The following is a 22,005-nucleotide window of genomic DNA, read 5'->3' as shown; positions in this document are numbered from 1 at the left end:
ACCTTTAACTTGCTGGGAGCTCAAAATCAAAGATTTTACAATATAAGGCTGCAATTCAGTTTCTGTGGTCTAGTGATCTTTAAATCATTGCATCCTCTTTGGGAATTAAACCTTGTTTTGAAATTTCTAGTAGGCCATTGCTTGTTAATATCACTTGTCAGAAGTCCTGCCTCAAGCTTCTTAAGTAAATCTACTTCTCAACCTACCCCAGCCATGTCTTAGGTCCCAGACCAAACCCAATGAGAGGCAGTATAAGATTTGCCTTAATAGCCTGAGTTCTCTCTTAAATCCCCCATTCAGACCCTGGCCTTCAAAGCCATTTCGATTCTAGTTAGACTCAGGGACAAGACCCTCTAAGTGATAAATTCAGGGAACCTGAATTGTACCCTACATGAGTCTCCTTTCTTGCTATCAATCCAGCCTTGGAATAGACCTACATTCCAGCTTCATGTCCAAGTCCTTCCTGGGTCAAAGTCCAGTGCTGCCTGCTCCCTCTCTGTCTGCAGTCCTGACACTGATTCACCTTCCAGGTGGCACTCTTCTCTCTCCTCTCTGGCTTTCAGCGATTACGTTTCAGGACATAAAATCACTTCACCTCGCTGAGAAGCCATGACATACAAGGTGGTTAACAGCTCATTCAGATCTATAAGGCTCTGAAATCTCAGGGCACTCTATTCCTCTTGGTAAATAAAAATTGGACAGTGGGTAGGCACACTGCCCTGAGTGAACTATACCCATAGGATAACACGCTACTCTCCAGTGTTTTCACTGGAGCAGTGTCGTGATACACAGAGCACTCTTCACATGAGATTACTTGTGTTTTGTCATAGTCCTATGAGCTACATAGCACAGCTATCAACATTTCTGTCTTACAGGTGGGGAAGCTGAGGCTTGAGGTCACATGGCTTATAAAGGATGGATCTGAGAACCAAGCTCTGCTTTTCTGATTCCAGAGCCACCTTCCTAGAGTGAGAGGGGAATGCAAACCCCTGGCAAAGTCCACAGTCCCAAAAACTCATTTTCCCCCTTCAAACTCTTTTGCAGGGTTTGGTATGGTATGACAGGTGCCACGTTTGAATGTCTTTGAATAAAACACAAATTTTACAAGAATGTATTACTATAGAGGAAAGTATATTACAACAGCTGAAAAACAATGTGGGATGCTGCTGAAGATACAAGAAAAGACAAAAGAGATCCCCTGTGTCTGAGAAGCTTACACTGTAGCTGCGGAGGAAAAGTGTGCATTGCAAACAGCCAAGTATTCAGCTAAGGAACATGCCCACCTATGCCCCATGCCCCACTCGGTGTCATGTATTAGAGGAGGGAAAGGGAGGGTGGGCTCCCCAGGATGTTTCCTGGTAGAGCAGGAGCTTCAGAAGACTATGAAGATGTGTGTGTTACAGCTTACATTTCATGTACATTTTGCATGATAAAGAAATGATTAAAAAATAATTTCTCATTTCTGGTTTATTATGGACAGAAACGTGCCCACTTCCTCTGCCATTTTCTGGGCTTTGCTGTCAATTACTTTATCTTGTTTAAATGGAGGATTTGTTGTTCATTTAAATACATGTTTAGGAGCACCTGAGTGGCTCAGTCAGTTAAACAATTGACTCTTAATTTCATCTTGATCTCATTGTTGGTCTTAATTTCATCATGATCTCGTAGTTTGTGAGATTGAGCCCCGCGTCGGGCTCTGTGCTGACAGTGTGAAGCTTGCTTGACATTCTCTCTCCCCTCTCCCTCTCTGCCCCTCTCCTGCTCTTGTGTGTGTGTGTGTGTGTGTGTGTGTGCACTCTCTCTCAAGTAAATAAATAAACAAATAGATAAACAAATAAACAAATACATCTTTAGACATAGTATTTCTTAAGCTTCCTTCCCAACCAGAAGAAAACATCATTTGTCAATATTTGAATCATTTTACAAAGGTTTCCAGGCCACATGGAAATTAGGAGCAATGTCTGGAGTGGGAGGAATCCCAGGACCCCTGGACTTAGGACAGAAAAATACAGGCACATCCCCAGTGATGTTGTGTTGGGTGACGACAGCACACATCCCCTTTCTCCTGGTTGGCTAAGCAACTCCCCCAAAGCCTTAGCTCTCCTGGTGCTGGCTCAGTCCTTGGCTGCACTCCACTATTACAACCCGAAACCTCACAAGGTTTGACAGTGAAGCATTAAAATAATATTCCATCAGTATGAAGTTTGAAAGTTAACAAGGTTTTAGACTTCAGGTTTTAGACATTTCTCAAAGATATTATGGAAGTGGGGATAATTTATTTTCCCAAACTGCAAAAATGTTCTTGCATCCTCTGACTTTGTGACAGAGTGCCTGATGGGGGTACTGGAGGCCTTGGGCTGGCGTCAGGCTCCCCAGTTGGAACATTCTAGAACATTCTCCTTTTCCCAAGGAAAGGTCAGGAGGGGAAGCTGCAGGACAGCACTCTTCAAGTCCTTCCTCCTGCTTCTCCCATCACCCAACCCCCTTCCTTTACCTACTTTTAGAGGGAGTGACAGGTCTGCCCATGGTGGACACCCACTAAGTGGCAGACATTATTACAGTCATTAATACTTTCCCCCGCCAATCCCTCCACATGCCATCTTGACCCCTGCCCCCTATATCCTGGCAGCCCTTGCTTCCCCCTGGGTGGTCCCTCCCCAGCTTGGAAAGATCTTAACTCTCCAGACTGGGTCCTTCAGGCTCCACAAGTGATCCTCTAAGAGGGTCAAGGGAGAACACACAGAAAGTCATAACTGTTGTGTATTTTATAGAAAAGCTCAAAGAATTCTCATCCCCTGAAAAACACCCCTTGAAGACTATTTCTCTGCACTGTTGTCTAACCTAATTTTCAAGTTGTGTTTGTAACATTACTGGTTTGTGTGTTTGTCCCTTTGTTTCACAATTGGAGTTGCTCATTTGCTGTGTTGGGAAGAATGCCCCCCTTGCCCAAAAGTACCAGCAAAATAGTTATACAGCCTGAGAACAGGCTGTCATGAACCCAGGGATGAGGAGATGTTATATAAATGTAACAAGCATCCAGACAAACAGTGTCATGTGTCTACATAAAACAATGAAAAAGAGAAAACAGTGTACTGGGCAATGAAATTGTGAAGGGTTCTGGGCTATCCTTCCTGTGTGAAATTCCTTCTTGCTCCAGATAGCCACCACATAATCATGTTTGCATTTCCCCCTTTAATCCAGAAGGCAACCTCTTTGGTCTGAGAAGGCCCACAACAAAACCGGCAGGGTGAGCTTTGCAGGATGATGCGACCTATGTGGTGTCCCTAGGCAGCTTTCTTATGCCAGGTTGATAGAGGTACCTATCTCCCAACAGTTATGACAAAGAACAGGGACCCTTCACCTGGGGCTTATGGGACCCAAGGTTGGGCATCTTGGAGCCTGTGACATGCTCTGCATGTGTATCCCAGGCACAGTCTCTGGGGAGAGAGCTCTGAACTGCATAAGGTTATCAAAATGAATCAGTGACAGACAAAAAATTAGGAACAACTGCTAAAGGAAGGAGAAAGAGATGAAAGAATCCTTCTTATGCATGCAGAAAAAGTCCTGCCCCAACGTGGCTGGAGTATTTTGTAGATTCGTTAAAAAAGTAACTTCAGACATCCTCTATCCACACTGGCAGCTTTTTCCAGCAGGGAGGCTCCCCCAGAAACAAGTAAAAGGTTTCTGAGGAGCTTCTTGAGTGGGAAATTGAGGTATGGAGCTTCTGCTTTGTGCAGGTTCAAGGTCAGATGCCCTATTAAGCTAGAAAGAGGGCAGAAAAGGCATTCATTTTGTGCCTTCATTAAGGAAAGCCGAGAAAATATAGACCCTGGTTTAGTCCTGGTGGACGGTCCAGGCTCTGGAACAGATTGGTAAACTCTGGTTAATGGACAGGGCAGGGGACACTGCTCGGCTTTCCCAGGAGAGGTGACAATGCAGTTCTACTTGTCTTGTTTGTCTGTGAGCACTGCCGGCCAGGACTGGGGAGTTTAGAGATTTTTGTTTTAAGTACTCAAACGATTTATAGTTGCTTTAACCATTCTAGAAATATTGCAGCATTTCACATCAGAATGTACATTTATGGTTTTTTTTGTTGTTTTTTAAGGTGGCTTAACCAACAGAAATTTCTTTTCCAGCAGTTCTGGTGGCTAGGAAATCCAAAATCAAGGTACCAGAAAATTCACCTCTGGTGAGGACTTTCTTCCTGGCTTACAGGCAGATATTGACCCACTGTATGCTCCATGGCGGATAGAGGTAGAGAGAGAGAGAGAGAGAAAAGGAGACTGGTTGAGAGAGAGACAGAGAGAGAGAGATGGAGCTCTCCAGTGTCTGGTCTTTTTTGTTTTTTTTTTTAATGTGACTTATTGTCAAATTGGCTTACATACAACACCCAGTGCTCATCCCAACAAGTGCCCTCCTCAATGCCCATCACCCACTTTCCCCTCTCCCCCAGCCCCTATCAACCCTCACTTTGTTCTCTACATTTAAGAGTCTCTTATGGTTTGCCTCCCTCCCTCTCTGTTTGTAACTATTTTTCCCCTCCCCCTCCCCCATGGTCTTCTGTTAAGTTTCTCAAGATCCACATGAGTGAAAACATATTTCTCTGTCTTTCTCTGACATATTTCACTTAGCATAGTACCCTCCAATTCCATCCACTTTGCTGCAAATGGCCAGATTTCATTCTTTCTCATTGCCAAGTAGTATTCCACTGTATATATAAACCACATCTTCTTTATCCATTTGTCAGTTGATGGACATTTAGGCTCTTTCCATAATTTGGCTATCGTTGAAAATGCTGCTATAAACATTGGGGTACATGCGCTCCTATGCATCAGCACTCCTGTAGACATTTATGATTTTTCTTTTAATGTAAAATGCCTTGACAGTGTGAGCCCCATTCCCCTGCAGGGATGCTATTCTTGATATGTGACAGATGTATTCAGTGACCTCCCAGCCTTGATGGGAGGAATCAGGGGTTGGAAAACCCCCAAAGTCATTAAATGGTGAGCTTCTCCCTGACCATTTCCCCCATTTCCTTCCTTTGGTGTTTCTTCTGTGTTCCTGCAGTGGGTAGTCACCTGTCTTTCTTCCTTCTCTCAAAATAAGCCACTTCTTTTCTGATGTAACTGATATAAACACATGCCTATCTTGCCAGCAACCTGAACTTATCATTTTCATGGTTAAAAGCCAAAGTGTGGATTCAGAAGGATTATTTAGAATCTTCAGACAATCTTGCTTCAGAAAACAGCTCAGATTCACAGTAGCAGATCAGCAGATCAAATGTCTTCTAGCAGAAGCTATTGATAGCTTTGTTTTTCTATTTTGTAAATATATCTGTATATACCTTTCTTCGATTAAAACTATTTCCAGTGGCTAGTTTCTATTTTGTGATATGAAATAATTTTAGTATTGGGTGCTGCTTCTTTGACCATTAATGGATTGACAAAACATTTTCTTAATTTGTTTTAAGAGGTTCTTTTTTAAAAAAATTTCCTTAGGAATTCCTTGTGTGCCTTTTGTACCATCTACTTTGTCATGCAAAGCCTCTGATTTTGCTTGTCGTCAAATGTCGGGAAAAGAATTACAGACTACAAAAAGAGATGGAGAGGCTCCTTTTGTGATCCATTTCTTGGTAGGTGATGTCCTTCAGTTCAAATGATACAGCAGTATTATTATACTGAGCAGGTTATTAGAATGGGTTCTCTTACTGTTATTTATGTAAGGATTTTATCTCCTGAAATAGATGGATGCAGAATGGGGGGTTGGGGTGGCCTGGGAGATGAAACCAGGTGGCCCAGGTGTTGAAGGGCAGGGACAGACCCAGGACTGTGGATGACAGGAAACCCATCTGGCTGGTAAAATACGGTGCTAGGCAACTAGCAGTCACCCAGGCAACCAGTGGGGTTGGGGGATGTCCATCAAGGGGTGACTATGGGCCCAGATGATGGGTAATGATGTGCACACAGAGGCAGGCCATGCAGGCAGGCACTATTCAGACACCCAGGCAGGGTCGGCACTGGGGACATCTGCCAGCTGCAGAGACAGGATGCCAGTCCATGGGAAGAGCAAGAGAGGGACAGTGTTCCCTTAATAAGAAAGTTACTAAAGAGGAGGTGGCACAAGGGGAAGAGATGTGGGTGCAAGAAGGTGAACTTGAGATCCAGGTGGGGCAAGACTCTTGAGGGCAAACAATCCAAATTACCTTAAGAATTGCAGAACTATGAAGTTGTTTAAAAATTTTCTTAGGACTTGAGGCACCTGGGTGGCTCAGTCAGTTAAGCGTCTGGCTCCTGATTGTGGCTCAGGTCATGATCTCACGGTTGGTGAGTTCAAGCCCCATGTCGGGCGCTGTGCTGACAGCATGGAGCCTGCTTGGGATTCTCTCCCACTCCCTTTCTCTCTACCCCTCCCCACTTGTGTGCACATGCCTGTAGTCTCTCTCTCTCTCTCTCTCTCTCTCTCTCTCTCTCAAAATAAGTAAATAAATATTAAAAAAATGTTCTTAGGACTTTTAAGTTTCCATCCTAGGAAAGTCTACTGTGTGGTTTTAAATATGAAAACAGTAGACAGAAGTAGGGACCCAGATGGGGCATTTTTGTGTTGGGGCACCTGGTTGGACATTACTGGATTTGAAAGTCTGTGGTGTGTGCACAGAGAATGTGTGAAAATGAGAGTGCGTGTAAGGGAATGTGTGTGTGCAAGGGTGTGTGTGAGTGTATGCAGGGATGCGAGTGTGCATGTGTGTGCATGGATGTGTGTGTGGCATGTGAGTGTGTAAGCGTGGGCAGAGATAAGTGTGTTCAAGGGTCTAAATGTGTATGAGTGGGGGCAGAGATGTGTGTGTGCAGGGATGAGTGTGTGCAGGGGTGTGATTGTGTCAGTGTGTGTGGGGCAGTTTGGATGTTGGTGTCCAGAAGACAGAGAACAATAACCCCATATCCAACAGTGGGCTGTATTTATCAAGAGAGGAATTGGAGTCCACTTTCATTTTCTCAGAAGACGCTTGCCTGTGTTTAATTTCCACCTGCCAGATGGGCAAACTGATAGGTGAGCTTTGACAAAATAACTTCCTTCTCCCTGAACAGAGAGCTCCATAAAGGGAAGCCATAAGATGCTTTATATTTGTTTTTGTCTTTCTGGGGCCTCCATCTGAGTTTTCAAGACACCAGGAGATTGAAGGACCCTGTGCCCCACAAAAGGGGGCTGGGCAGGGGAAGGAAATAAGGCCCTGGCTGTCAGAGAGGATGGGCTCCAAAGTAAGCCAGAGCTCTGAGTGACCTCAGACTCAAGTGTCCCTTCTGTGGCCTCACAAAGGGTGAACACCCTAAAGGGTACCATAAATCTGTTCTTATTTCTCCAGCCGGGATCATCCAGCAAGTGGGGCAGTGGCTTCAACAGTCCGGTGACTAGAATAAATAGTAGGGCTGAACGTGGAAGTCAGCGGGTCTTTTCCAATGAATGGAGCTCTCAGTGTCTCTGATGCAGAACTGTTCTCCTTTTGTCTCTCTCTCTTTAGCTCTCTGTTGCATCAACATCTGGAGGGCCGAGTATCATTTTAGCCATAGCAAATAGCTTAAAGGAAGAAAACATCTTATATTTCCCCACAAAGAAGCAAAATGGTGTGTGGGCTGCACCAGCAAAGGAACTGGAAAATCTCTGTGTGGAGTGGATTTGAAGGACAATCACTCTTCATGTATGAATCACTTTTCTCTTCTTCTTCCAAACATCTGTGAAGCAATGAAATAATATGTATGAAGACTCAAGATTCCCTTCCGGATCAATCTGAGTATATTTGTTTTACATCAATGGTCATAAAGAAACAGGTTAAAATGTCTAATGGGCATGAAATTGCTTCCATATAATTTTTCAAACCCTATTTTTTCCCCAGTGTATTAAGCAGGCTGACAACTACCAATCTGCTTATTTCTGTATTTGGAATAATTTCTCTTGTGATGATATGTTTCTGTACTTTCTGGAGTTAGGATATCTGGCAAAAAAAAAAAAAAGGAAGAAAAGAAAAAAGAAAACAATCAACTTTGTTATCTGGTCAGCCTTCTGTTCTCAAGATAAAATAAAAGATTCAATTATTTTAAAACATTGTTTGGTTATCTACAGCTACAGCCTCACTACTCAAAACGTGATTCACAGACCAGTGGCATTGGCATCCTCCATGACCTTGATACAAATGCAGAATTTGGGGCACTCTCTGAAACACATCCTAAATCAGAATCTGTATTCTAACAAGATCTCCAGGGGATTCTAGTGCACACAAAAGTGGAAAAACATGGGTCTAAAGGCTGTGTCTGGATGGCTGGGTTTCTTTTTTGCAGACTGACTTTGCTTAGTGCTCATAGCTGGCACAGATCTGTCTCAATTTTCCTCATAGTCTGCTTGTCTGTCTCTAGATAGTTAGATAGATGGATAGATAGATCATTTTGTACTTAGTTCAATAATTTTGCATAGTTCCCTATCTTGTGTGAAATATGGGGCGGGGGTACTGATGCTCTGTTCGTTGATCACAATCAGTCAGCAAGTTTTGATTGAGCACCTACTGTGTTCCAGACACTGTCCTAGGTGCTGAGGACACAGTGATAGCTGAGACAAAGTCCTGCTTTCATGGAATTTAAGTGCCAAAAGATGAAGACAGTCAAACAAGCAAATTACAAGGTTTAATATGGCCTCATATCAGAAATAATACAAAACAAACTATAGAAATAAGACCAAAAAAATAGGGGAAAGTTACTGTTGGTGTCCATGGAAATCTTTCATAGCTGTCCATAGAACCACCTGTCAGATGGATTAAGAGCAGGTGGACCAAGGGGCAAGAAATGAACTAAGAAATCTCTGAGTTTTCATCTTGTCTTGAGAGTTTTTATATTAGTAGAAATCCTAGTTGAGATTTCTATTGCAGGAAAACCCAGGGAGGAAGTGAAAGATGGGGAGAGAGCAAAAACTCATTTCCTTGGGTTTGATCTAAATGCCCATCACTGTTTAGATCAGGAGGGGCTAGGAGACAGGCAGAGATGATTCAACCACAAGAACAGCTGCTACATCAACACCGACTCTTCCAAGTGGGTTCTTGACCCAGCAGCAGGTGGCTCCTTCTAGGTGTGCATCCTAGCCATGACAGGACAGGATAGTGGAATCATCACCTTTATGAAGAGTGGCTGTGGATTCAAGCACCACATTTAAAATAGGATTCTGTCAAATCCTAGCTAACTGTCCTCCAGTTGGTGAAAGAATTCCTGAAAATCAGTGTTAACAGCGACAGACATGGGAACTATGAGTCAAGGCAAAGGCTGCTATACATATGGAAATTTTTTCCAGTGGACTTATGTTAGGAAAAGGGATTTCCTGCTGGAAAAATGTCTGCTCTGAATTATTGTTTTTAGTTCATTATTACTAGTTTTTTTTTTAACCAAAGGGAATAAAAGCCAAGTATTTGTTGGCTTTTTAACAAAACATTTTTAAAAAAAATTTTTAGAAAAATACTTTAAAGTATTTTTAACCAAAGGGAATAAAAGCAGAATAATGTCCACAAGAGCCATTTTGAACACGAACCCTTTGAAATAGGTGGAATAATTCTTAGATGAAGGTAGTCAATGTTCTTCCCACCTGAGCTTCCTGTTGGCTCTGACCAAGGCAATCTACAACTCCTCTTTTTCATGAGCTTAGAAAACCACTTTTTCTTATCCTTCATTTTTGTCACTTAGCTTCTTAGATGGGGAAAAATGAGAAAAGAAACATGTCTCTTTCAATTTCTTAGTAAGGTCATCTTAGGTCAGTGCATAAGGACATTTGTGGATTGAGATGCATACCTGCCATTGTGTGGATGGCATTGCCATTTGTAGGTGTGCCCTTTTGTTCGCTTTTGGGATGAAAGGAAGACGTTCATGTCAGAGAGCATCACCTAGTGACTATTCTTCCCTTTAGCAAACAATTATTAAGATGATGAAGGCTTCCTGAGTAAAATACTGTGGGCAGTGGTGGTGGAAACATATAAAAATGTGGCCTTTAACCGTGAAGGTGACTACTCTCTAAGAAGAGAGGCAGGTGCACAAAGACCATCAGAGGGTACCACTGAGGAATTTGGGGAAAACCAAAGAAAGCAAGAAATTCATGCTGAGACAATAGGGGAGTTGCTTGGAGGAATGGTTAGTTAAGCAAGACTTAACCCCCTGTCCAAGAGATATCTAGAGGTGCTCAATCATAAGTGCTCTCAGTTACAACATAGTGTCTACCATCAGGGGGAGATAAGACTCCAAAGGGAAAGACTTATAAATGAGAGGTAATGAGTTTCTTTTGGAATATAGGGATTAGAAAGACAGATTGTGACCAGTCTGCAGAGAGTCTTGCAATCCCAATCTGCAAACGGATTGGAGCTTATTAAATCAACAATGGGATGTTATTGAAAGTTTTTGAACAGGGGACCTGACCAAACCATAGAAGAACTACACTGCATTAATCTGGTGGTTTTATGCAGACACATTGCTAGAAGAAAGAACTGAATTCAGTAAGATCTGTTTGGATGTATTTTTAATGAATTCCCAGGAGGTGGCAATGGTAATGAAAAAGAGGAGGTGGATGTGAGTGAGATGTGGAGGAATTATCCATAGGACCAGTAGGATGAAGGAAGCAAGAAACAAATCAAATGTAATATCCAGCCTTCTTGTTGAGAGATGGGTCACATCATTAACCGAAATCAGACAGTTGAGGGTGGACTGTGTTTGGAAAGGCTAGGTAATGAAAGTGTTTTGACATATTGAGCTTCATGTTCTAAGGGAATATTTATAATGTTTATAAATCACTTTATATATGTATAAATATTTATATATAAATATATAAGTATATATAAATTTACTTATAAAAACATTTACAATGTTTATAAATTATTATTATTACCTATGTTTTACAGGATACTTGTTAAAAGAAATAATAGCAATATGACACTTCAGAGCATACTGAGCCCTCCTCCTAGGCTTGGAAAGACCTTTACACTGCTCATCTCTTTAAAAAATTTTTTTAAATGTTTATTTATTTTTGAGAGGGAAAGAGAGAGAGAGAGAAACCCAGAGTTAGAGTGGGGGAGGGGCAGAGTGAGAGAGATACAGAATCTGAAGCAGGGTCCAGGCCCTGAGCTGTCAGCACAGAGCCCAATGCAGGGCTGGAACTCATTAACTGTGAGATTGTGACCTGAGCTGAAGTTGGATGCTCAACCAACTTGAGCCACTCAGGTACCCCATGTTGCTCATTTTTTTAAATTCATTTTCTGTTTTTCTCTTAAATAATTTGGTTAGATTGATACAAGAGATTACAGCCTTGTGGTCATCTGGAGTCTTCTCTGTGTGCAGTTAACTGGACCTTTGGTACCCAGAGCACAATTCAGGACCCATGCTATTTTGGAATATCACTGGAGTTGGAAGCAGGGTAAAAGGGGTGGCTTCTCTTTTTAAGAGACTCTGGATAATAGAGGAGGTGCCATGGAGGCTGTCATTCTTGCCAAGAAGAGGAAAGAAAAGCTCCAGCAGGCCTCATTCACAGTGGATCACATAGGGAAGTGCTAAGGGCAGTGAGATGGGTGAGATGGTAGTTTCTAGTGTCTACACTGGTGATGTTTGGAGCAAATCAGTTGGAGGACCCCAGATTGGTCTCTTTCTGTTATCTCTGATTATGCCAGAGATAATCCTACTAAATTCTCTAGGAAATATGAACAAGTTTAATGTGACATAACAGTGTACATTTGACTCTGACAATGTTGTTAAGGGTTCAGACAACTTATTGCAGCTACCATGAAATATATGAGGTGAAGCAAGGAAACCTCTGCCCCTCAAGTTGATATGACATTGAAATAACAAAGGATCTCTAAGAAAAATACATTTGAAAGACTCTATAATGTCCCAGAAACATAGGTTATAAAGAGGATTGAGATACAGTTAAACCACATTTTGAAGTTGTGAGCATTTTTATGCCTCAATCAGTTGAGACAATATCTCAGCGACTCAAAGCAGGCTTTTGTGGTAGGATCCCATGGATCTACATTGACTGAATCCCTTGAAGCTCATTGAGCCTTTGTTGTTCATTCTCTAAACTGCTATACTCCTCTCCCTATGTTCTAGTAAAAGAAAGATACCTGTTGCTTGGTAACTTGAAATGCCCACTCCTAAAATCTTGGCAAGCAATAACGAGAAGCATAAGCATATTTCTTGGAACTCTAGCCCTTGCCAGGGAAATTTCTGGAACTCCATTCCTCCCAGCATTTCTTCACACATGGCCAAGAGGTGCCTGAGCTCTGCTCAGCATCAAGTTCTCCCAGCTAAATCTTGGTGCCCGCCATCTTTCTTCATTCTTGCTCTGACCCCACTTGGCAGTGTCTGTGGCTGATTATTTTGCTGCCAATAAAGCCACAAGAGTAGGAAGCTGGCTGCTGTCACCAGTGTTCCTGCCAAGGCAGCTCTTTCCTGTATGTAAGTCCCAAAGGGGCTGGTGCTACTTGTTCTTGGCACTGCCTCTATGCTGCTGAAGCTATGCATGCCACCACCTGGGTTATTCTTTTATTTATTCAGTAAGTAGTTATAATTATTGATAACCTACCAGGCTCTGAGGTAGGTACTGTGGATATAGTGACTATATCGACATAAGGTCCCTTATGGACCTTAGAATCTAATGTTAGATGCACTCACAAAATAAGCAATGCAAACAGAGGAGGCTCTTTGGATTTGAGAATGATTGGAAAGATAAATCTGAGGCTTCACTAGCCTTGTGAGCTAAGGGTTGGGGATTTTAGTCTTTATTCTAAAAGCAATGGAAATCCTTGAAAAGTTTTAATCCAAAGAGTGAAATGATTGGTTTGAGTGTTTTGAGGAACACTCTGACTCAGAGTGGAATTGCAGGTTGCCAGGAGGACAAATGAAAATGGAGAGAACAATTGTGAGGCTGTTATTAGGATGCAGTAGACATAGTGGTAGCATGCACTGGGGTGTGGCCACGGTGGAGATGTAGAAGCTGCCACTGCACTGGGCCCTGCTGCTTCACTGGAGCAAAACCTGACCAAGCACTGGATGCCATATTAGTTCTGCATCAATTCAAGGAGTTTCTATTTTCCTACTGTGGCAACCTGAGGCCTCAGCCCCATAGGAGCATTGACTTACACTACCAATGTCTCATTCCAGCGTGTGCCTGCCATGTTAGTCCTCCATGTTCTGAATGTGCCCAGGAGTGTTGGAATCCAGAGATGAACATTTCTTGGGTTTCAGCCAACTACCTAGGGATGTTCATATTCAGGGAACTGGCTGGTTACCAGAGCGTAGCTGCTTTGGAAGATGAGCAACGTTTTGGAGGCACATGGAAATTTCAGAGTCACCATTTGGCCACATTTCTATTTCATATAACTAGACAGTTAAACAGATATTTTTCAATACATTATAAGTGGGGTGGTGGTCCACAGTTTCCATCTAAAAGCAGTCGTCTGACTGGAAGTGGCAGTGGTGGAAGTAGGGGTCTTGGATGTGCATTTGTATAACACCCTATAGAAGGTTGAGGAAATGCTAGTTGCTCATATTTAAAAGAAATGGAGGAGCTGATGGAAATGTGGGAGCTGGACTACATCTCTTTCTCCCTCTCCCTCTCTCTCTCTGTATCTCTCTCTCTCTCTATCTCTGTCTCATACACACACACACACACACACACACACACACACACACACACACCTGCTACCTCCTCTATGCCCAGGAGTCCTGCTTAGAGCCTCTGTCAAAATAAATATTAAAACAAGACCAAATTCCTTAACAGCTGTTACCATAAACTAAGCCAGCAGGGGGCGCACAAATGCAGTCATGGCAAAAGTAGAAACCCTGCTTATAATTCTACCTCTAACTGCAATTCTCTCCTGCCTCCATGATTCAGGAGGGAACAGCAGTAATGTCAGTCTGTACGTGGACTTAGAATCCTAAAAAGCAATGCAAGTTCTTTTTACTGTTGGGACTAAAGACCATTATGTAGCATCTCTTAATTGTTTTTAAAAAATTAGAAATCAACTAAAGCTTCCAGTACCATTAGTTTACAAATTGACCAGAGCACTAACTTAAAAGAAAGAAAGAAAAAACTTGTTATGGCTCCCAGCAGACTCATCATGCACATTTGGGGGAAAAGATAAAATAATCATAAATACCAGATTCTTTTCTGAAAGCTCGAAAAGGCAAGGAAAAAGATGAAGGCAGAAATGATACTTAATAAACACATTCAAGTAAACATATCAGTTTCTGCACACTCCATTCCCATTGGCATCTGAGCATGGATCTTAATTCAAGAGGTTTGACCTACTCCAGGGAAAACGAATAAAAAAGAATGCAGCACAATGCTTGAGGATCTTCACATTTATAGACTGGTATGAACTCTCTCCCCCACACACTGTAACTTGGGGGACTTTCCTTCAAAACTATTAAGGAATCTTCATGGAGCTGGGCAATTCTCAGCAACACTAATAGTGTTCTCGATGTTACTATAAGTGAGATAAATGATAGCTAACTTGTCTGAGCAGACTCATCTAATAACAGAGGCATAGAAGCATAATATGGAAAGAACAGAAGTGTTCAATGGCAGAAAACAAGAGCGCATGGAATCACTATGAGCATGTTAGTGTGTGGTCGGTGAGTGAACAATACGTGTGTCTCATCAGTTTTGCCCACATCTCCGTCTCTCTCGAGTGGCCAACTTCTTCAAGAGGTCAGAGTCACAGGGAAAAAGAAGCCCTTTTGGGTTTCAGGAAACCCCAATAAATTTCTAGTGGAGGAATAAAGAGAAAGTCCTTGAGTTATAGGGCATGCAATGGGGTCCAGAGATTGAGTCTCTAATATCTACCCACATTCAAGGAAGTGACAAATGTGTTGATTTCAGCCTCAATTCTTACACACCAAAGAAAATCTAAGACAAATAGTCCTGGCTTACAACATTGTCCCACCTAATTAGTTTGTTTGCTCCCTTACCCACTCCCAGTGTGGTTGATGTTATACATTTTCTCCTTATCCACACTGGAAAACTCCCACCACTCAAGAAAGAGATTTCCTCAAGAGGAGGGAAAAGATGGAGCCAGAACAGTTTGGGCAACTATTTTAGTCTTTGGCATAGAAATATAATGGAAAGGAGAGAAAAGACATATTCAAAACTAAAGGCACCATCTTTTGATATCTAGTTCTCAACATTTTAATATTATGTCTTCACATGACCTGATAGAAACGAGCCTAATGCATGGTTCTGTGTGGGCAGTCACTTGCCTGGTTTGCTCTGTACTCCAGAATCGAGCATGGCTCATTGAATCCTGGTAGCCACACATGGCACTCTTTTACAAGGTTCATCAACTTGTAGTTTCCATGAAGATGACAAATGGGCATGACAATAATTGGACCCACACCCAGAGAATTAGAACAATGTGCATTTTACCATACAGAGACTAAACTGGAAATATAACCAACTAAAAGATTTTGATGTGAACTACTATTACCTTCTCACAAAAGAATTGGTGATATTGCAGAGGCTGGGCAGGAATTCCTCTTTTCCTGACGTGTTCAGAGAGTTAGTGCCATTTTCATTTTGTCCCGTCCATGCTCTCAATCTCATATGCACAGTTAGCTTTCTGCTCTACTTGAGACCCTGAAAATGGCAGCCAGTATGGCAACCTGCTTTCTCACACCTTCTAGCCTGGGCACTGAGAATTTTCTGCCACACCTCAATGGAAGAGTGGGCATTCCAAATTCCTTAGAGGGAAACAACTTCTTCCTGATAAGAGCTTAAACTGAATATGGTTTCCTTCCCTGGAACCACAACATTTCCTATATGGCACCACTGAAATTCCCTGTTGCTTAATCCCTCTGCGCATGGAGTGGGGAGGCCATCTCTGTTGATAATTTCATGCCCAATGATCCACGGGCCAGGACTTCCCAAAGGCTGACCCAGTTGCAAGTGTGTGGTGACTGTGGCACTGGAGATCTCATCAAATGTAAAGATTTGGGGTATCTACCTCAGCACATTCTGATTCATCAGGTCTAGGAGGGACCCTGAGAACTTTGTTGAAGGAGGAAACCATGGGTAAGCGCTATACCTATATCCCTTAGTAGGGTTCTGGGCTGCAGAGCTACTGGAAATTTTTCCACCTGGACAACAGAGGCTGAATGATAAGTTGTTTCATGGAGTGTTAGGTAGCTTGAGTCTAGTTAGATAATATAGAGGACGTGGGGAAAAAATGTAGCTCCTGAAAAGACTTTAATTGTGAACCCCAAGGTTCTTTCTGCGATGTTTGCCTACTGAGGTTGGTTTTTAGTAGGGTGGAGGGTGTGTTTATAAAGTATGTCAGTGTGGGAAAATTAAAATGAGAAATGGATTAGCATATAGAAGCCGAGAGAAGGCAGAGAAGAAGCAGTTTGTTTCAGACACATCTGGTGGAAACCATCCTGGTCTCCTGTGGCAAAATCCTGATTCAGTCTGTGTCTTTCCACAAGACTACTGAGATTTAAACTGATTAAAATGAAAGAAAATGAGAAATTCAGTTGCTTTGTCCCACTAGCCTCATTTCAAGTGCTCTAAGGGCCACACATTGTCAGGGGCTACTACAGTGCACAGCACTGATAAAGAACATTTCCATCACCACAGATGTTCTGTTGGACAGTGCTGGTATAGAATATCCCCAGGGGTAGATATAGGGCCCCACAAGCAGTGTGATCATGGCTTGGGTGATCTTTGTTCTCTGATGTTGGTGGAGCTTACTGAAAGAGTGTCACGGTAGAATCCTTCACTCATTTAAGCTAAAGCCTGTAGACCTTGGTTAAAGGACAAAGAGAAATGTGCATCGTTGGAATACCTCAGTGCTGGTCTGAGCTCTTCTGAGATTATTCAACTGTTAACTTCACGATTTTCTGAATCCCTAGCCAACACTTTTGATGTGGAGAGACAAACGTGTAGAATCCTCAAATCTTTATTATTGCTCTATTTTTTTCCTCCAGAATTGCAGTTGGAGATCTGGCTCTGAATCAGGTGTTCAGTGTCAGCTGCATGGTCTGGAAAAAGACCCTTAAAAGATGCCTGCTCTTCAGAGAATTTCTTCTTCCCGCCATTTTCTGATGTCTAGGGGAAGCAAATGGCCTGAGACTGGCCTTAAGAATCAGGCTGTTGTTTTTTTGTTTTTGTTTTTGTTTTTTTTAATGGGGATATTGCTGAGGGGTTGGGGATGGAAGAAATGAAAAAGGAATCACGGATGAAGTTGCTATAGGGTGTGCTGTTTGGTCCTATATCCAAAAAGGGCTGGGCACTGAGGCGAGTTTTGCATTATTTCCTGAAGGTGGAGATGTTGGAGCTTGGATGGGCTCTGTGGCTGTGAGGAGAGGCCCAGCCAGCCTTTCCAGAATGAGTTCAGTCTCCAAGTAAAGAGAGCTGATTCTATGATCCTACATTGCTGGCTGGGTGATGAGCTAGGGGTGGGTCACACTTTAAAACAAAAACAAAACTCTTTCAAGTTCTTAGAAAGGAAAAACTGGATCCCAAGCCTGTGGTCTATGACCACATAGACGTTGCTTGCCTGGGAAGAGTTACAAAGAAATCATTTGACAAAAAATATATTTATAAACTATTTATGCCCCTTGTTACCTTGTTGTAGAAAGGTATTTATGGCTGGTGATTTATGGCCACTACTTTGTCTGGCATTTTTTTAAAATTGGCTAGCTTTACCAACTTGCCCCAGGGACTCTGGTTCAGCCCATCAATGAATCAATACCCATTTATTTAATGCAAACTGGAGCCAGTGTTTCTCAGCTCAGCATGTTCCTTAGTATACAATTCCTAATGCCTTGAATTCTAATTTACACTAGTACTTAGAAAAACCAGTCTCTGCTGCTTTCTCTCTATTTTCCACTGTACCCTCTGACTCCTAGATCAAAAGCACGGTATCAGGCATATGAGTATTTGTTAAATAAATGAATGAAGTTTAAAAATCAGGCTTGGAGTAGGATGTCCTAAGTTAGAGTCAGTAAAATGTACTTAGAGTGTGGTGGTCAAGACATCATGGGGCACCAGCATTCTTCATAATAACGTCCTATATTTGGGTAGTGCTCTCCACTCCTGCAAAACTCACACCTATAATTTCATCTGATTTGATGTTAAACCCTAGATAATGTTATTAGCCTTTTCATGCCTTCAGTTTTCACCCAAGGCACATAATAAGACACACAATGGATATACCATTATCTTTTCATCAAGATGCTGTAATAGTTATTACTGAGTAATTCTCTAGAATATCTGAACATAAAAAGTCAATCTGAATATAAAAGGGAACATCATCACTTTTGAAAGTTTTTTTTAAAGTTTATTTATTTATTTTGAGAGAGACAGAGAACACACATGAACAGGGAGTGGCAGAGAGAGAGAGAGAGAGGGAGGGAGGGAGAGAGAATCCCAAACAGGCTCCATGCTCAGTGCAGAGCCTGACATGGGGCTCTATCCCACAACACTGGGATCATGACCTGAGCCAAAATCAAGAGTCAAACGCTTAACTGCCCCATCACTTTTGAAGTTTTTAAAGCCTATTTGCTATGGTCTAAATGGGAAAAGCTACCTCCACTAAATTAGTACAATTCAAATACAAATATCAGGTTACCTCTGGCTGGGACTCAGCAGAATGTCAGAAACTTGGGCTTTAAAATCCTGCCGAGATGCTTCTGGAAGCCAAGCCACAAACAGATCTGCTTATTTCAAAGCCAACCTATTTTCTATATCTCCAGACTGCCCTCTGAGTGTTTTCCAGGTGGGTTACATAGTCAGCTTGTGTGCACATAGAGTTTTATTCCCCAGGCTATGTATACATTTCTTCAGGACAGAGGTTATGTGAGGCTCCATGGTCAAGAGCATAGGTTCAAACCCTAGCTCTGCCACTTACCAGCTATGGGAGTTAGAATTCTCTCATCTCTTTGAATCTAAGCCTCCTTGTGTCTAAAATGGAAATACTTACCTCCCAGAGGAGCAATAAGAAATCAGTGTGAGCAGTAGTGCCTGGCACGTAATAAATACTCAATAAATGGTAACTAGGGTTATATTTTTATTGAATTTTTTTTTCCTCATTCATCCCTCAGTGCCCTACATAAAGGTTAAGAAGTTGGAAGGCAATAAGTAACCACCTACCAACTGAAGTAGAATGGTTGTTACATGGTATTAATGATCTTGATCTTTCTTTCATTGATTTTTGATCCATTTTCTATATGTGGGTGGGATATATTTAGTACTAATGGTAAGATGATGAAGGTTCAGCATATAATGAAAACATACGTCATTTTTCTTCAGTGGGTTGAGAGGATTCTGGATAAATTAAATACTAAACTTTGCTCACCTAGAAACAGCTGTTAACATCACAGAAAGCCAAACTAAAGACAACTACAATGTTAATTTAAAAAGCCTCAATTTCATTGACTTGTTTTACATAAGTAAGCCTAATTTAATCGATAGGAAAAAACAATAGCAATGCCCTGAATACTTCATCTCAGCAAATATAGGTGGTTTTTAAAATGAACCTCTCACTCTGAAAATCTAGAAGGGAATCCTTTCTTTGGTAGCATTGTAGGGCAAGCATGTTGGCTGTTGGTGGGAATTCCAGGATCCCAAAGTTAGATTTTCACCTGACATTAGCATTTCTATGGGGAAAATTATGTATGAGATCACATTTTGGGGGAAGGAGAGTGGGTAGCTCAAGAAACTCAAAGCTTCTCTGGAAGGTGTGTCCTCATTGTCAAAATTAACTCTCTGCTGACAATGCTTATCATTTTTCATCTCTTATAAAGTTCTTTCTGTTGCAATGCTCCCACCTCTTACCATAATAATAGATTTTTAAATTTTTACTTATTTATTTATTTTTAAAATTCCAGTATAATTAACATACAATGTTATATTAGTTTTAAGGTGTACAATGTTTCAAACAATCAATTTTGCCAGACTAAAAATAAAAAAGAAGGAGGGGTGCCTGGTTAGTTCAGTCTATTGAACAACTGACTCTTGATTTTGGCTCAGGTCATGATCCCATGGTCATCGGATCAAACCCCACATTGGGCTTGAGCTAAGCATGGAGCCTGTTTAAGATTCTCTTTCTGCCCCCTCCATCAAAAATAATAACAATAAAAGAAGGAAAACACAGCAATTTACATAGCACTGTGATATTTGAATCAATAGCACTGTTCCTATGGAGAACAGAATAATCACCAATTAGTTCAGCGTTGAGAACTCCGATTTATCTCCTTGTGATTTTGTTACTGGACCACCAACAGAATCTTTTTGTTTCTTATCAGTCACTTGCTCTGATTCCCCCTCTCCTGGATATTTGGGATTCTTTCTCTGTGCCAGAAACTTAGCCTCTATTCCTTGCTGATAAGTTGGCATTGGTTTAAAAATGTTTTCTTTTTTTTAATGTTTATTTATTTTTGAGAGACAGAGAGAGTTAAAGCATGCATGTGCATGTGCATGCATGTGTGTGAGTGGGGGAGGGGCAGAGAGAAAGGGAGAGAGAATCCCAAGCAGGCTCCACACTATCAGTGCAGAGCCCAACAAGAGGCTTGAACTCAATGAACCATAAGTCTTGACCTGAGCTGAAATCAAAAGAAAAACGATTAACTGACTAAGCCACCCAGGTGCTCCTGAAAATATGTTTTCAAATTGATATTTTCATAAAAAATCTAAAGAACAGAGCACAGCATTTTTCAGATGAGGAAATTGACAATGGTACGGTTTCTAGAAGGAGCTACCTAACAAAAAGGGAGGTGGCACGGATGATTGTGTTTTGGAGAGAGGAAGAATGGCACTTACTTTACTGGTCACTATGTTTAAGGCACCCTTCTGAGTATATGCGTCATGTCATGGCTTCATTTCATCCACCAATGCCACTCAAGGATATGTGCGACTATCTAGTTTTTACTTCTGTGGAAATTGAGGCTCAGTGAGATTCAGTTTTTTGAACAGACCATGTTTTTTTTTTTTCTTTTTCAGAAACTCAGCAACCAAAAAAACTTTTCTGTCAGAGCTTCTGATCAAGAGTTGGGAAAATTTGAAATTTCCAGGCTCAACAGTTATTCCAGAAGGAACTATATATGTGGACAATGTTGTTTTACTTTATTGCCATGATGAAATGATTAAACTTTCCAGATATTTCCAATTGGTGAGGTTGGTATGCCATGGAGAAGTGTTGTCAACATTTATGATTAGACACTTTTGCCCCATTGGGGGATGGAGACTGAGTAGAGCAGTGTTTCCAAGATGACCTCCATGGGGCTTAGTGGGAAGGGCTTACACTTACGTCATGGAACAAACAAGTGCCTGGTGCCTTCTTTAAAAATAAAGGCAGGCCAGGGGCACCTGGATAGCTCAGTCGGTTAAGCATCCAACTCTTGGTTTTGGCTGAGGTCATGATCTCGTGGTTTCATGGGTTCAAACCCTACATTGGGCTCTGCTGCTGGCAGTGCAAGGCCTGCTTGGGATTCTCTCTCTCTCTCTCTCTCTCTCTCTCTCTCTCTCTCCCTCTCTCTCTCTCTGCCCCTCCCCCATTCGTGCTGTCTCTTTCCCAAAATAAATAAACTTCAAAAAATAAATAAATAAAAGCAGGGCATTAGCTCAGTAAATGTTGCCTTACAAGAACTGCATTGCTTTTTAACCTGAGGTCTACGGGTCCTTGAAGAGAGAGGTCCATGGCTGGAATTCAGAGAATCTGTGAACCTGAATGAAGGAAAAAAAATTATATCACTATTTTCACAAAACTGTGACTGAAATTTAGCATTTCCTTTAGTTATGAATGTAGAAGACAAACTACATTAGTATCAACAATGCCTGTGACCTGTCACCAATAGATATCAGACATTTTCGCATCACATTGTGGTTGTTGCAGAGATATCAAACCAACATTTGTGCTCATCGCTTTGTCAAAATGATGGACATAACTGAATTTATGACTAGGTACTATTATTTAATGCACTAATAAAGAAGTATGCACAT

At 41.7% G+C, this 22,005-nt stretch overlaps 1 long non-coding RNA gene across 1 annotated transcript in view; it reads left to right on the top strand.

Annotated features, from left to right (window-relative positions):
- The window catches only part of LOC132664328 (uncharacterized), a 61,338-nt gene extending 40,184 nt beyond the window's left edge, over window positions 1–21,154 (top strand). Inside the window, exon 3 of the long non-coding RNA XR_009603598.1 lies at window positions 21,007–21,154. This is a non-coding gene — a long non-coding RNA (uncharacterized LOC132664328). The remainder of the gene's footprint in view (window positions 1–21,006) is intronic.
- Window positions 21,155–22,005: the final 851 nt, after the last annotated feature.

The sequence above is a fragment of the Panthera onca genome, chromosome A3, assembly GCF_046562875.1.
Source record: "Panthera onca isolate mPanOnc1 chromosome A3, mPanOnc1 haplotype 2, whole genome shotgun sequence".
NCBI classification, from domain to species: Eukaryota; Metazoa; Chordata; class Mammalia; order Carnivora; family Felidae; genus Panthera; species Panthera onca.
Note: the sequence above shows the minus strand (reverse complement) of the source record. Positions and strands in the feature narration are given on the sequence as shown.